General features: G+C 33.2%; 1 protein-coding gene across 20 annotated transcripts in view; it reads right to left on the minus strand.

Moving 5' to 3' along the window:
• ZBTB20 (zinc finger and BTB domain containing 20) overlaps positions 1 to 16,254 on the minus strand; it is an 822,970-nt gene that overhangs the window by 618,559 nt on the left and 188,157 nt on the right. The gene's annotated exons all lie outside the window — the stretch shown is intronic.

The following is a 16,254-nucleotide window of genomic DNA, read 5'->3' on the forward strand; positions in this document are numbered from 1 at the left end:
AGAAATTCATATAGGTGGGAGTATAAAATACATATGAAAAAAGAGGTATGTCTTCAGAAATTGCTTTGTAAAGAAACATACTGGTTGCCTACCACCCTCCCTCAAATATCATGTCAATCAAATTAGCATCATAAGAAGACTTCTAGTTCTACTATGATAGCACAGCTTATATCAAATCACCCCTCTTGTTGAGAAAAAATATTAAAGCAGAATAAAATGAAATTATTTTAAAAAGTGTTTGAGGGCACCAAGGCCCAACCAAAGTAATTTCAACTTAAAACTCAACATCCTATAAATAAAGCAAACAAATTAAAGTAAGCCCTATGTTGTTTACTCTTTTTCAAATTCAAAGCATTTGCTGCTTCCTAAGTAGAACAGGATGTGAGACTGAGCACAAAGCTCCACATCAGAACATTAAGAAATCTTATAAAGAGAGGAGGGCACAAAGTATACTTTGGAGCTGTCAACCTAGCCAAGACATGAGGAATCAGGATCCTGGATAAAATGTAAATGCAATGAGGTGAGGCCTGTACTCTTTTACCAGTTTTAACCCCTAAAACATTTTCAGATCCTCTTTCTCGGAGTAAGAAAATCAAAAGAGACACAAGCAGAAAACAGCAATCTGGATACTAGGACATTAAACAGAATATTCAGTAGTCTTATAACAACAAGCAAAACTGGAGTTTAGTGACTACTTGAAAAGCACTCTAGAATTTTATTTGAACCTCTAAATGGCTATTTATAGGACTAAGGGCAAACCATAAATAGACTAGCCATCACAAAGATGGAAATTCAACTTCAAATTGTCTCAATTCCTGATTAGATTAAGGTAAATTACCTTTATTCTAATTATTTGTGAGGAGAAAATTAAATCATCATGGAAAAATACAATATTATATAAAACACTCTAAATTTTTAATATGTAAAAATCATCAAGCATGCTAGGAATTAGGATCAAAGAATCAAAACAAAGTGAAAAAACAGACAAAAACCTAAATTCAAAAATGATAGAGATTAAAGAATTACCAGGTACAGTCTTTTAAATACAGTGATAAATATGGTTTCAGAGATAGAGGAAAAGATTGAGAATAACCAGAGAACTGGGACTTATATTAAGAACCCAAAGATGATTCTAGAAGTAAAAATAAAACAATTAAAATTAATAATTCAATCACAGCCAGTTAGACATAACAGAAGAACCGATTTGTAAACTTGAAAATAGGTTAATAGAAAACAGCCAAAATAAAACAAAGAGAGAATTAAGGATGATACTAAAAGAAGCAGCATTAGAGATATAGGACATGGTTAAAAAATGTTTAGCATAAAAATATCTCTAGTCCCAGAAAGAATGGGTAAGAATAGGCAGAAGCAAAATTCAAAGCAATAACGGCCAAGAATTTTCCAAAATTGGCAAAAGCATCAAGCCACAAATTCAAGAATGTCTAAGAACTCCAACAGGATAAACACAAAGAAACCAACTACAAAAAAATAACCCTGTTTGTAAAACTACTTAAAAATGTAAAATAAGCAAAAGGAAATTTTAAAATAGCCAGAAAAATAAAAATGCATTACTTTCTAAGGAGTAGTAAGTCTGATAACTGATTGCTCATGAAAAATAATTGAAGCCAGAGAACAAAGCCATGATACATTTAAAATGCTTTTAGAAAGTAACTACCAACGTAAGAAACTCAAACAACAGCAAAATAAAAACCTGATTAAAAAATGAGTAAAGGATCTGAATAGACATTTCTCAGAAGACTTAAAAATGGCCAACAGATACATGAAAAAATGCTCAACATTACTAATCATTAAGGAAATGCAAATTAGAACCAAAGTAAATATCACTTCGCACCTGTTAGAAAGGCTACCTTCAAAAAGTTAAAAGATAGCAAGGTTGGCAAGAATTTGGAGAAATGGAAACTCTCGTATACTGTTGGTAGGAATGCAAATTTGGTACAGCCATTATGGAAAACGATATGAAGATTCTTCAAAAAATACAAATAGAATTATCATATGATTCAGTAATCTGACTTCAGGATATATATCCGAAAGAACTGACATTAGTATGTTGAAGAGATATCATATCTGCTCTCTCACATTCATTGTAGCATTATTTATAATAGTTAAGATATGTAAGTCACTTAAGTGGCATCAACAGACAAATAAAGAAAATGTGTTAAATATGCTCAACAGAATAATATTCAGCCTTAGAAAATAAAGAAATCCTGTCATTTACAACAACATAGGTAGACCTGGAAGATACGTTATGTGAAATAAGCCAGACACAGAAAGACAAATACTGCATGATTTCTCTTATGTGTGAAATCCAAAAAGGCCGTAGATACAGAGAGTAATATGGTAGTTACTAGAGGCTGCACATTGGATGGTGATGAAGAAAGGGGAGATGTTATTCAAAAAGCACAAAGTTTCAGCTAGATAACAGGAGTAAGTTTTAGAGATCTACTGCACAGCATGATCACTATAGTTTATAATAATTATTACATATTTTGAAGTTGCTGAAAGTATACTTTAAATGTACTTGCCATAAAAACATGATAAGTATTTGAGGTGGTGAATGTTAATTAGCTTGATTTATTAATTCTACAATGTAAATATATATTGAACATCACATTGTACTTCATAAATATAATTATTTGATAATCAAAAGTAAAATAAAAATAAACAAAACACACATATATACAAAAAAGTAAATGTCAACCTAGAATTCTCTAACCAATGAAGTATTCTTTTAAAAAATTAAAATAAAAATATTTTTAGAAAAACAAAACTGTGGGAATTTTTCACCAAAAGATTCATACTATAAAGAATACTAATGGGCATCTTTCAAGTAAAAGGAAAAGCATCTCAGACAGTGATATAGAAATGCAAAAAGAAATGAAGTACTCAGACAACATTAGAATGTGTACAAATACAGAAAAATAATAACAATAATTTTTTAGGAATTAGAGCCCTTGAAGAATTATAATTCAGGACAATGATAAGACAAAAAATGAGAGAAGGACAAATATACTCAAATATAATTCTTTACTAGAAAGAGATAAAAGGTATAAGTTACAGTAGAGCTCATTAGGGTAACCACTAAGAAAAATTAAAAATACATAATTAGCAAGTCAAAATAGGGGGAAATGAAATAAAAAGATTGATTAATAAAAAGAAGTTAAGAGAGAAGAAATTGGAAACATAAAATTGGTAGAAAACATAGAAAAGTACAGTGGGATGATAGAATTAAATCCACAAATATTAGTAAGTGCAGTTAATGTAAACAGACAAAATGCTGCATTGAAATACAATGTGAGACTTCGAATTAAAAATCACCATTAATAATATGTTATTTGAAGGACACATACCTTAAATTAAGTATACAGAAAATGTGAAAGGAAAAGTACTAAAAAAATTTACCAAACACCAACCAAAAGAAAGCTAGTATCACTACACATTACAATACCAGTCTAAGTCAAATGAAAAGAAAAATAGTACAAGAAGAGCATTATATAATAATACTAGTTAATCTATTAGGAAGATATCACAGTTCCAAACTTGTACAAACCAATAACATAAGCTTAAAATATAAAAACTTACTAAACTAAAAGGAGAAATAAATACACAATCACGTTAGAAAATTTTTACATATTTCTCTCAGTAAATGACAAAACTTGGCAAAAAGTTGCAGAAAAATAAAAGTTTTGAACACCAAGATTTAACAAATTTTAAATAATTTATATGTACAGAATCCTGCACTCAACAGTTACAAAATACACCTTAATTGCAGGTGCACATAGAACATGTACCAAAAGTATCCTAAACTCAGTCATATAGCAAGCCTTGATAAATTTCAAGGTATTTAAATCATATAAAATATCTTCTCTGACCATAACTGTATTAAGTTTAAAATTAATAATAAATGGCCATTATAAAATATATCAAATATTTTCAAATAAAGCAATAGATAAACTTGATAAAAGTCAAAAATTGGTGTCTCTTTTTTTTTAAGAAAGACAAATATAAGTAGCAGTCCTCTAGAAGCAAATTTTAAAAATGGAAAAGGGCAAACAAACTTAACAGGAATGAAAAAATGGAGCATTCTTCCAGATGCTATAGACACAGTACAAAGATAATAAGATCTGGTGAACAAGTTTACATCAATAAACTTGAAAAATTTTTTGAAATGTATAAATCCCTTGAAAAACACATATTACCAAAATGGACACAACAAGAAATGGAAATACTTCATAGTGCTACATCTTTTAAAAGACATGAATATTTAATTTGGAAAAATCTTCTGGACACTGGTCTAGAGAACGAATTCATTAGTAAGACCCCACAAGCACAAGAAGCAACTAAAACAAAAACAGACAAATGGTACTTAGTTAAACTAAAAAGCTTCTTCCCAGCAACAGAAATAATCAAGAGCAAACAGATGACCTGCAGAATGGGAGAAAATATGTACAAACTATCAGACAGATGACTAATATTTAGAACTTACAAAGGATTCAAACAACTCAACAACAACAACAAAACAATTAATCCTATCAAAAAAGTGGGCAAAAGACATGAATAGACATTTTTCAAAAGAAGACAAATAAATGGTCAAAAAATATATAAAAAATGCTCATCAATCAAAGAAATGTAAACTAAAATCATGATGAGATATTATCTTACACTAGTCAGAACACCTATTACTTCAAAAGAGCAAAAATAGTAGATCTTGGCAAGGACCCAGAGAAAAGAAAATGCTTATATATTGTTGGTTGGAATGTGAATTAGTAAAATCGCTATGGGAAACAATATGGAGAGTTCTCAAAGAACTAAAAATAGAACTACTATTTAATCCAGCAATTCCACCATTGGGTATCTACCCCCCAAAATTAATTATTATACTAAAAAGATACCTATATTCATATATTTATCACAGCTCTAGTCACAATAGCAAAGATATGGAATCAACTTAAATACCCATCAATGGATAATTGGATTAAAAATGTGAAACATATATGCAACAGAATTCTATCCAGCCATAAAAAAGAACGTAATCACATCTTTTGCAGCAACAAGAATGAATGTGGAGGCCATTATTTAAGGGAAACAATTCAGAAATAGAGAGACAAATGTCCTATGTTCTCACTTATAAATGGGAGCCCTAATCTGTACACATTGACACAGAGGGTGAGATGATAAACAATGGAGACTGGGAAGGGTGCAGACGAAGGGGGTGGATATGATAAATTATTTAATGGGTACTATATGTGTTATTCAGGTTATGAATACACTGAAAGCTCTGAATTCACCACTATGCGATATACCTATGTAACAAAATTAAAATTGTACACCATAATTTTACACAAATAAAAGACAAAAGAGTCTTCCGCAAAAAACTTCTGGCTCAAATAGTTTCATAGGTAAATTCTTTCAAAAATTTAAAGAAAAAATATAGCACCAATCACATACAACTCTTCCAAGGATAGAAATAGAGGGAATACTTCCCAACTCATTTGATGAGAATAATATAACTATGCAACCAAAACCCGACAAGAATATAAAGATAAGATAAAATTACAGGCTAATCTCTCTTTTGAATGCAAACAGAAATATCTTTTTTTCAAATTAAATTTTATTTTTTTATTGCATTTTAGGTTTTGGGGTACATGTGAAGAACATGCAAGATTGTTGCATAGGTACACACATGGCAGTGTGATTTGCTGCCTTCCTCCCCATCACCTATATCTGGCATTTCTCCCCATGTTGTCTCTCCCCAACTCCCCACTCCCCGCTGTCCCTCCCCTATTTCCCCCCGACAGACCCCAGTGTGTGATGCTCCTCTCCCTGTGTCCACATGTTCTCATTGTTCAACACTCGCCTATGAGTGAGAACATATGGTGTTTGATTTTCTGTTCTTGTGTCAGTTTGCTGAGAGTGTTGGTTTCCAGGTTCATCCATGTCCCTACAAAGGACACGAACTCATCGTTTTCAATGGCTGCATAATATTCCATGGTGTATATGTGCCACATTTTCCCTGTCCAGTAAAATATATTAACAAACTCAATCGAATTCTCTATGAAAAGGATAATATGAAATCAAGTAGGGTTTATTTTTAGAATGCATGAGTGGCTTAACATTCAAAAATAAATTAATTGAATTACCATGTAAACATATTAAAATAAGAATAATTCTATGATGTCAATAGATCCAGAAATGTATGTGAATATTCCTTATGATTTAGAAAACAAAAACAAAACAAAACAGATAACACAGATACAAAATATAAAACACCACCACCAACTCAGCAGACTTATGAGTTGAGGGGAAATTCTCTAGTGGATAAAGGAAATTTACAATTTTCAAAAAAGAGAAAACCAAACCTAGAACAAATGTTATACTAGTGGTCTTAGCTAGTAAAATAAGTAAAAAATATTTATAAATTAAATGTATATGGAAAGGAAAGAGAAATAAAACTGTAGTTATTCACAGAAAACATGACTCTGTCATAAAAAATTCCAAAAACCCACAAAGTGTAATAAAATCAATAAGTAAATTCAGCAAGTTTCCTGGCCACAGTGAATCAATCTCTCTCTCTCTCTGTCTCACTCTTTCTCTCTCTCTCTCTCTGTATGTGTATATATGTGTGTTTGTGTCTCATAGATAGACCTATAGACAAGAATTGTTTTCTTACATAGCAACAATAGACATTTAGAAAATGAAACTTAAAATGAGACCAATTACAAGAGCATTGAAAAAATCTAATTCTAGAAATGAATCTAACAAAAAGTATGCAAGTCCTCTGTGCAGAAAACTATAAAACATTACTGAAGAAATTAAAGAAGAATAAACTAAGAGAATTATAATGCATTTATAGATTGGATATCAGTATTCCCAAAATGCCATCTCAATCAAAATCCCAGCAAATTACATTTTGTAGAGATTAACAAGCAGATTCTATTTTTTTTATGGAACTAAAAAGAAACAAGACTAAAAGAATCTAAAAGATGAGCATAGCTAAAAGATTTACACTATCAGATATTAAGATTTCTTCTAAATGTTCATTATTTAATCATGCATCACTGATGCAAGAGTAAATAAACAGATTCATGGAATAAAAAGTCCAGAAATATACCCACGAATATGTAGGCAGCACATTTATAATAAAGTTATTGCTGAAGTACTTAGGGAAAGCACAACCTTTTCAACGAATGGCACTTGATCAATTTTAAAAAAGAAAAAATAAATCCTGTGCATCCTTGCCCCCATTTCATACCTAACAAACAAACAAAAAAAGAATTTCAGGTAAAATGTAGACCTAAATTTTAATGACAAATAAGGCTTCTAGAAGATAAGAAAGGAAAATGTCTTCACGATACTGAAGTAGGCAAAAGCTTTTCCATTTTTTTGTTTTGGTTTTAAACAGGATATAAAACACTAACTATAAAAAAGAAATTGATCACTGAAGTTCATTAAAATGAAAAACTTTTGTTATCAAAAGACAATTATAAGGCCAGGCGTGGTGGCTAGTGCCTGTAGTCTCAGCACTTTGGGAGGCCGAGGTGGGTGGGTCACTGGAGGTCAGGCGCTCGAGATCAGCCTGACTAACATAGTGAAACCCTGTCTCTAATACATACAAAAATTAGATGGGCATCGTGGCGTGCACCTGTAATCCCAGCTACTCAGGAAGCTGAGGAGGGAGAATCGCTTGAACCCAGGAGGCAAAGGTTTCAGTAAGCTCATACCACTGCACTCCAGCCTGGGCGACAGAGTAAGACTGTCTCAAAAAAGAAAAAAAGGCAATTATAAGAGAGTAAAAGATAGGCCTCAGAATAAAAGTAGATATCTGTAATAAGTATATCTGACAAAGAAATATAAATATCACAATATAAAATGAAATCCCAATAACTTAATAATAAAAACAGTAACAAACCCAACTGGAAAATGGGTAATATCTTTCAATATGCGTATCACTAAAGAGAATACCCAAATGGAAAATAAACATATGAAAAGATGCTTAATTTTACTAATCATTAGAGAAATGCAAACCAAAGCCATCATGGACTACCATGTCACACATGCCAGAAAAGCTAAAATGAAAAAAGACAGATAATACAGTGTTTTCTATTATTAGAACAATTGGACCTCTCTTATACAGTAGTCCCCCTTTATCCAAAGGGAATACACTCCAAGTCCTTTAGTGGATGCCTGAGACTGCAAATAGTACCCAACCCTACATGTACTGTTTTTTTCCTATATATAAATACCTATATTAAATTTTAACATATAAATTAGGAACAGTATGAGATTAACAACATTACTAATCATAAAATAGAACAATTAATAGCACTATACTAGTTATATGAATGTAGTCTCCCTCCTTCCTCTTCTCTCTCTTTCTTTCCCTTTCAAAATATCTTCTTGTACTGAAGGGTGAGCCCTTCTTGTGATAATGTGAGACGATAAAATTTGGGCTGCAGTTGACTATGGGTAACTGAAACTGTGGAAACTGAAATCATGAATCAATGGGGGACACTGCTGTACTGCTACTGATAATGTAAACTGGTATAGTAACACTGAAAATTATTTGGCACTATCTACTAAAGCTGAACATAAGCATACCAGCAATATCACTCCTCAGTATATATCCAATAAGAATGCTTAAATATGTCCAACAAGACATGTAGTAGAATATGCATGTGGCCACCACAATTCATAATGGCTTCAAGCTGGAAACAGTCAAATGTCCATCTCTAGTAGAAGAGCTGAAAATAATAAAATTGTGATATACTGATACATGGAAATATTATAAAGAAATAGTTTTAAAATCTGCAAGACCATGTAAATGCAACATAATATAAGTGAATCTCAGAAACATAATGTGAACACAAGAAGCCACATACAGAAGAATATATAATCACGATTCTATTTCTATATTTTTCAAAAACAAACTAGTATTAGAAGTCATGATAGTGGTTATCCTGAAGAAGTAGAGACTGGAAAGATGGATAAAGGGATCGTTGTGGTCTGGTAATTTTTTTTATTGGTCTGGATGCTGCTTACATGAATATGTTCACTTTGTGAAAATTCACTTATCTATATTTTTATGATTTCTGAATTTTTAACTATGGTTTCCTGTACTGAAATATTTAATTTAAAAATTATCTTAAAAAACAGTTGTGGCTGTAAGAATTTCCATTGCTTTTATTTTTTTCTCTGTTATCCTGCTACTTAGCCTTATATATGTGAATAGTCACAGAAATGTGCATGTGACGTAAATAAAGCCTCAGCTTGCTGGCTGTAGGACATAAAGGGGAGCTCCAAGAAAACTAAAAAATACTAGTGAGAGCACAGAGGAAAAAGGAGTTCCAGAATGTGACCTCATAGGGTTATAAAATTCTGGCCACATCTTTAGCTGTACATGCATGGATCTGATTTTAACCAGCATATGAATAAAATTGAGAATGAAATTAACAGATAGACCGAGGCCTATATCCAAGGTTGTTCACTGGTATACACACAGAACAGACCTGAACGGCACTGTAAACAAAACTGACATTGAAACCACACAGAAGAAATCTTGTATCTTACAACCTGAACCTAACTAGGTCAATTGCCTGTTAAAACAAAAAATGTCAACATTTTCCATAGAATTTAAATAAGACTCAGAATTTCATAACATGATATTAAGAACGCCTAAGAAATAATCCAAAATTACCAGGTATATGAAGAACTAGGAACATGTCAAGTCAACATGAGAAAACATAATCAATGGACACAAAACCAAAATGGCATAGATTTTCGAATTGCTTGACAAAAACTTTAAAATAACTATTACAAAAATGCTGAAACAAGCAACGAGAAACAGGTTTAAAAATGAAAAATAAAATTAAAAAAATAAAAAAAATCACTGGATAGTCTCCAATAAAATAAAGATAATAGAGAAAACAGTCTATAAACTTTAAGACAGATCAATTGAAATTATCTAATGTGAGTAATAAAGAAAAAATAATGTGGCTCAGAAACATGTAGGACAATAACAAGAGGTCTAGCATTCATGTCATGATATTAACAGAAGCAGAGAAGAAAGAGTATGCTATGTGTTGAATGTCCCCTCCAAGTCTCATGTTGAAATTTAGTTGTCATTGTAACAGTATTGAGTGGCAGGACCTTTAAGAGGTGAGTAAGACAAACTAATGCCATTATTGTGGGAGTGGACTGGTTATCATCGGAATGAATTGTTGATAAAAGGAATGTTTGCCCAATTTCCTTTCTGTCATATGCTTTCTTGCCATATGATGCCTTCCATCATGAGATGACCTTTGTCAGATGCTAGTGTCATGCTCTTAGACTTCTCAGCTTCCAGAACTGTGAGCCAAATAAGTATGTCTGTTCTTCATTAATTATACAATCTGTGATATTCTTTTATAGCAGCAGAAAATGGACTAAGATTATAATTCTGAAAAGGTATTTGACAAAATAATGACTAGAAAATTCTCAAATTCTGTGAAATACATAAACCCACGAGTCAAGAAGTACAGGAAACCCCAAACAGAATAAAAACAAAAGCAATCAATCTCTGTATACTTTAAAATGGAACTGCTGGAAATTGAAGACAGGGAAAACTACCTTGAAAGCATCCAGAGAAAATCACACATTATAGAGAAACATGATTCAAGTGACTGTGGAATTCTCATCAGAAATCATGAAAACCTGAAGGAAATGACACTCCCTTTTTTTTTTTTTGAGACGGAGTTTCGCTCTTGTTACTCAGGCTGGAGTGCAATGGTGCGATCTCGGCTCACCGCAACCTCCGTCTCCTGGGTTCAAGCAATTCTCCTGCCTCAGCCTCCCGAGTAGCTGGGATTACAGGCGTGCGCCACCATGCCCAGCTAATTTTTATATTTTTAGTAGAGACGGAGTTTCACCATGTTGACCAGGATGGTCTTGATCTCTTGACCTCGTGATCCACCCATCTCGGCCTCCCAAAGTTCTGGGATTATAGGCGTGAGCCACCGCGCCCGTCCGACACTCCATCTTTAAAAGCACTGAAGGAGCACAAAAAATTCTATATCCCATACAAAAGAGACCTGCTTTAAAATGTTTGCTAAAGGAAGCTCTCCAGACAGAAGTCAAATGATGCAACATTGCCATTGATATAAACACTGAACATTAGGAATGAAGGAAGAGGAAAAAAAAAGTGATAAACCTATGAGTAAATATAAGAAATGATTATTCTCTTGGGTTTTTAAAAACATATTTGACAATTTAATGCAAAAGTACAACATTATCTGATGGGGCTTCCAATGTATGTACATATAACATATGACACAACAGTAATGCAAAACTAGGAGAGTAAAAGGACTTATGTGGTGGTGAGATTTCTACATTCAATTTTAAACTACAAAATATTGATTCTAAGAAGACCATGAAAAGTTATATATGTCTATTGAATAACCTTAGAACAGTCCCTAAAAACAACTATACAAAGAAATATTGTCAGAAGCACAATATATAAATTTGAATTTAATGCTAAAAAATGTTCGAATAACCCAAAACAAAACAGAAAGTAAAAAAATGAAAATAGGAGAAACAAACAGAAAACAAAATATAACATGAAAGACATTAATTCAAATGTAACAACAATTACATTAAATGTCAATGGCATAAACACACCAATTAAAGACAGAGATGATCGAAATGGATTTTTTGAAATGACCCAATTGTACACTGTTTACAAAAAACTTACTTCAAATAAAATGAAAAAGGCAGGTTTGAAGAAAAGGATATGTTCTGCAAACTCCAATTATAATAAAGCTGGAATGGCTATATTAGTATTGGACAAAGAAGATCTCAAAGTGAAGAAAACTACCAGTGATATGAAGAACATCGTATAATGTTAAAGGGTTAATTATCCAGTAATATATAACAATTCTAAATCTGTATGCCCTAACAACAGAGCTTCAAAACAAATGAAGATATAAAAACTGACAGAACTGAAAGGTGATGGAAAAATCTAAAATTGTATTTGGAGATATCAACACTCTTTTCTCAGTAATAGACTAGTAATTAGAACACAGAACTGAAATAATGACCTTCGTAAGAAAGAACACATGACTATTCAAAAACTTAACAGCATTTAAGAGATGATATTCCTTACCAAATTTTTAGGTCAACATAAGTATGGTTTTTTGATATAGCCAAGTACAATTTTGATAAGAGTAATGGTTAGTTCCTTAGAGATAAGACATATCAGTAGAGGCAGAAAGCTGAGAATGGGGGAGGTCAAATCTGTGTAAGATGCAAATTTAAAATAAAATTTTACAGAAATGAAGTTCTGCTAACCACACTGTGAAAGTGCAAATAGTTTTCATACTTTTATGGAACAGGCTTGCTACTTTTTTTAAACATTTGTGTAATCCAAATAGTTTTGACTTCAACTAAACTGAATATTTGCTTTAAATATTTGTTTTATTGACCCCATTTATCAATTCTTTAGACTCTTACATAAAAGGTAGGTGGTTTTTGCTTAGGAAAAAAATAAAAAATCAGAAAATGGCCATTTTAATGATGTGAAATGATTTGATAAACAGATAACCAATATTTTCTTGTAAAATCAGTAAGATAAATATGCATGTTTTTACTACATACTAATCCTTAAAAGAAATCAGTCTGAAATAAGTTTAATGTTTCCTTCTTGTTTCTATTTTAACTACATGCTCACACATACACACTCTTACAGATAGCAGTATATGCTAAATAGGAAGTAAACATGGTACTGTGGTATGGATTAATAAGAAAGTCCTACCATAGATAGCATTATCTGAGAAAGTGTTTTTGACTTTAAGAAGGATTTGACTAAGCCAAGTGAGTTTAAGTACCAGTGCCAGTGCCAGTGCCAACAGGCTTCAATGAGAACACTGAGAATAAGTGAAAGCTGAATTGTCACTGGTCTCTTCCAAGCTAAGATAAGGCTTGGGGCACCTAAAGTGCACTCAACAGCAAATACTGTTAGAGGTCACTCATCAACCAAGGGAAGTATCAGAGGAACATAAAACTTCATTGAGTTCTGGCTAGAACAACATCTTATGAAGCTAGGAGATTCCATGTTTCTCTGGCTGATACCAAGGAACAAAGGTAAATAAAAACAAAAATAAATAAATAAATAAAGATGTCATCACTTGCAGCTTCTGTTGCTGCTGACAAAGCTCATCTACCCACAGAGTGGTGAATAGTAACTCTAAAGGAAACTTCCTATCTGCGAAGTAGAAGTCCGAAGTTCTGTGTCATCCCATGCAACTCTCCCACAAAGAGAAGGTGAATCCTGAGGTGAAGGGTACTACTGCTTCTATGGTTATCTGAAAGCTGAAGATCAAGCTTTGAGCCCTTCACCAACTCAGGGTAAACCAGCACAATTAGCCCTCCTATGACTATGAAAAAGAATTCTGATTAACTCCAGCTCCAGAGACTCTTAGACAAGTTCCTAAATGACAGTAGACAGAGACAGGATAGCTGCACCTTCTGCTGTATACCTGAGCACTCAAGCTAAAAGTCAGATATATCTATCCATGCACTAAGTGGTTGAGGATCAATATAAACAAAATACAGCTGCCTGAGTTCTGTTCACAGAGCACATATAAAATCGTCTTTCTTTTTCTCTCCACATTGTTTTGCATTATTCCCAACCCCTAGATTGAATTCACTTGTTAGCTGCACTATTGTGCAAGTCTTCTGATCTTGCTTTACTGACTTAATGACAACTACTCTCTAAAGACTGGCAAAAATTAAATCACACTGTTTTTTTTCATACTGCTCAACTCAAGTGGGCCAAGTTCTCATCATGTTAGCTCTTGCACTAAACCTTGAAATCATCCACAGAGATGTCTTCCAGTCAAGATATTTTTCACTGTAAGGGAGAGTTAGGGCACTGGCAAGTCACCATCTTCAAACAGAAATGATAGCTCCAAAGAGGAAAAGGAAAAACAACTGTCACTCCATTGCCTCTCTGACTTTGGCTTTCTAGGAAATCAGTTCTTCTGGGTAGAGTTGAACAAACAAAAAAATGGAGGTGGGGGTGTATTTTATTTTGTTTTGTTTGTAAAGAAATGCCTATTTCACAGATAGAGCAATGCAAGTGGAAAATAACTAGGCGAGGGTTTTAGTGAAAACGGACAAGGAAAAGGAAAAGGAAAATTTTGTAGCCTACTAGGTATACCAATTGATTAAATATAAAGAGTGGTGTCAAATAATGTTGGTTTTAATTAATAGATAGATCTGAAACACCGATATATAATGCTGAAGATTTAGTACTAAATGTGTTCTACTACTGAAAATAAGACCAAGGTCCCTTAACGACAAGATAAACTATGGTATACTGACAAAAGTATGCAAAAAATGATAATCAAGCTCAGCTCATAGCTGCAGGAGCTGAACGGAATGATCTTATTCTCCCAAAATAAGTTTCCAATTCACTACACAGGTTATTCTGCAATTGTCACTGGGACAATTGCAAAATACACAACAAAATCAGGGGACAATGTTAAGCCCTGGCCTTTTCAGTCAGCAGACAAATACTCAAGACATTAACCCATAAACAAGGAAGATGACAGCAAAAAATCCCCCACATTCAGTTCACCCCTTTGTGACTAAACCCTGTTCTGAAGATCTTCTGATGACTCAGATTTTAAGACAGCAAAGTAGACATCCTGGAAATAAGCCAATAATAATCTTCAACCAGGAAGACATACTAAAATCACTAAGGAAGCTTTTTTCAAAATAACCTTTCCCTCCCTCAGGTGAGAACCATAGATTAAATTTAATTTGTTTAATCACTTCAGTTTGAATTAGGTGGATGACCTGAAGAAAATTAAGGCATAATGGTAGGCTTGCCATCAATAAGTACGCTTCTACAAACATTCTGACAAGCTATATCTGGAAATATCCTGAGGAGCCAAGAACCTTTTCAACTTTATACAACTATGGTACATTGGGCACTATATCAAAACATGCAGGCTACTTGACTCTGCATTTTCCTCAATCAACAACATGCAAGGGAGAGGCCCAATACATCAAATCACCATCCCACAGCTTAGGGATGACTCACTTTAACAGGAAGAGCAGAGTGTTTCATTCTCATCTCAGTGAATCCTGTTCATTTTGACATAACACCACATGGTTCCTAATATGTAACACAGAGGCAGCTTTGAGCCTTTCCATCCAAATTCTGTGAGTGAGCCAGGCTAGAGTTTTCTGTTTCACTTCCCTCACTATCACAGCAACAGTGGGCAAAGATGGCAGTCAGGCTTTATGTCTGGACTACTGGCATACAGGCCCACACTTCTTACAAAACAAAATTTGAACCATAGTTACACATGAAAATTTTGGGGTCTGCTTAAGTTATAAGGAAACTAAATCATACTGGAAGCAACTCTTCAGTTATTTTCTCTTTTATCCTGTTTTCATCAGAAAATTTAAAGCGCTCTAAACAGTGTTTCTCAAACTATAGGTCATACTGTCAAGTGCTCTTGAAATTAAGAAAGTGGGTTGCAGACTGTAAAAAAAAGTTAGAATAAGATAAAATAGGATAGGATAAGATAGGATAGGATGAGATGGGGTGAGTTACTAGAGGATAGAATGGAAAATACAACTCATGGGAAGGGTAAATATTGTCTTATGAAATTTTGTTTTAATTATATATGACTGCATGTAGACTGTGTCATGATTTAAATGCATTTATCTCTGTGGATTATTAGGAAAATGTTTGAAAACCACTGCCATAAAGGACATCTATTTAATTGCCCTAATAGCATTTCTCTACAGAAATACTATTGGCTTTGCTACTGGGCAAATCTCTTTTCTAAGTAATCAGCTATTCGTGGCAGGATTTAATGTCATCTCTTTCCCCTATCCACTGAATTCCAGTAGTGCTTCCTTTTCATGGTGACAACCATATATTTTAAATGCTACCTAGGAGGAGTTATCACCATCTATAGATAAATATGAATCTGTAGACAAAAGGTTGCTAGCTCAACTCATATCTGATGAGAAGCAGTGTTTCCAAGTGTCCTTTTGTATCTAGAGTTTGTCCTCCAAGATGAATGGAGGTCAGCTTTGATAGCTCTTATCTGGTATGTGTACACTGTTCCAGCTACTTATTCTGCAAATTAAGTCTTCCTTTCCTAGCACTCATCAATCTAATACTAAATTCATTAGCAAAACGAAATGAAAAGAACACAACATACATTGCTATTAATGGAATTC

Source organism: Aotus nancymaae, unplaced genomic scaffold, assembly GCF_030222135.1.
Source record: "Aotus nancymaae isolate 86718 unplaced genomic scaffold, 86718_ANA_hifiasm-v0.15.2.pri h1tg000011l, whole genome shotgun sequence".
Classification (NCBI taxonomy): domain Eukaryota; kingdom Metazoa; phylum Chordata; class Mammalia; order Primates; family Aotidae; genus Aotus; species Aotus nancymaae.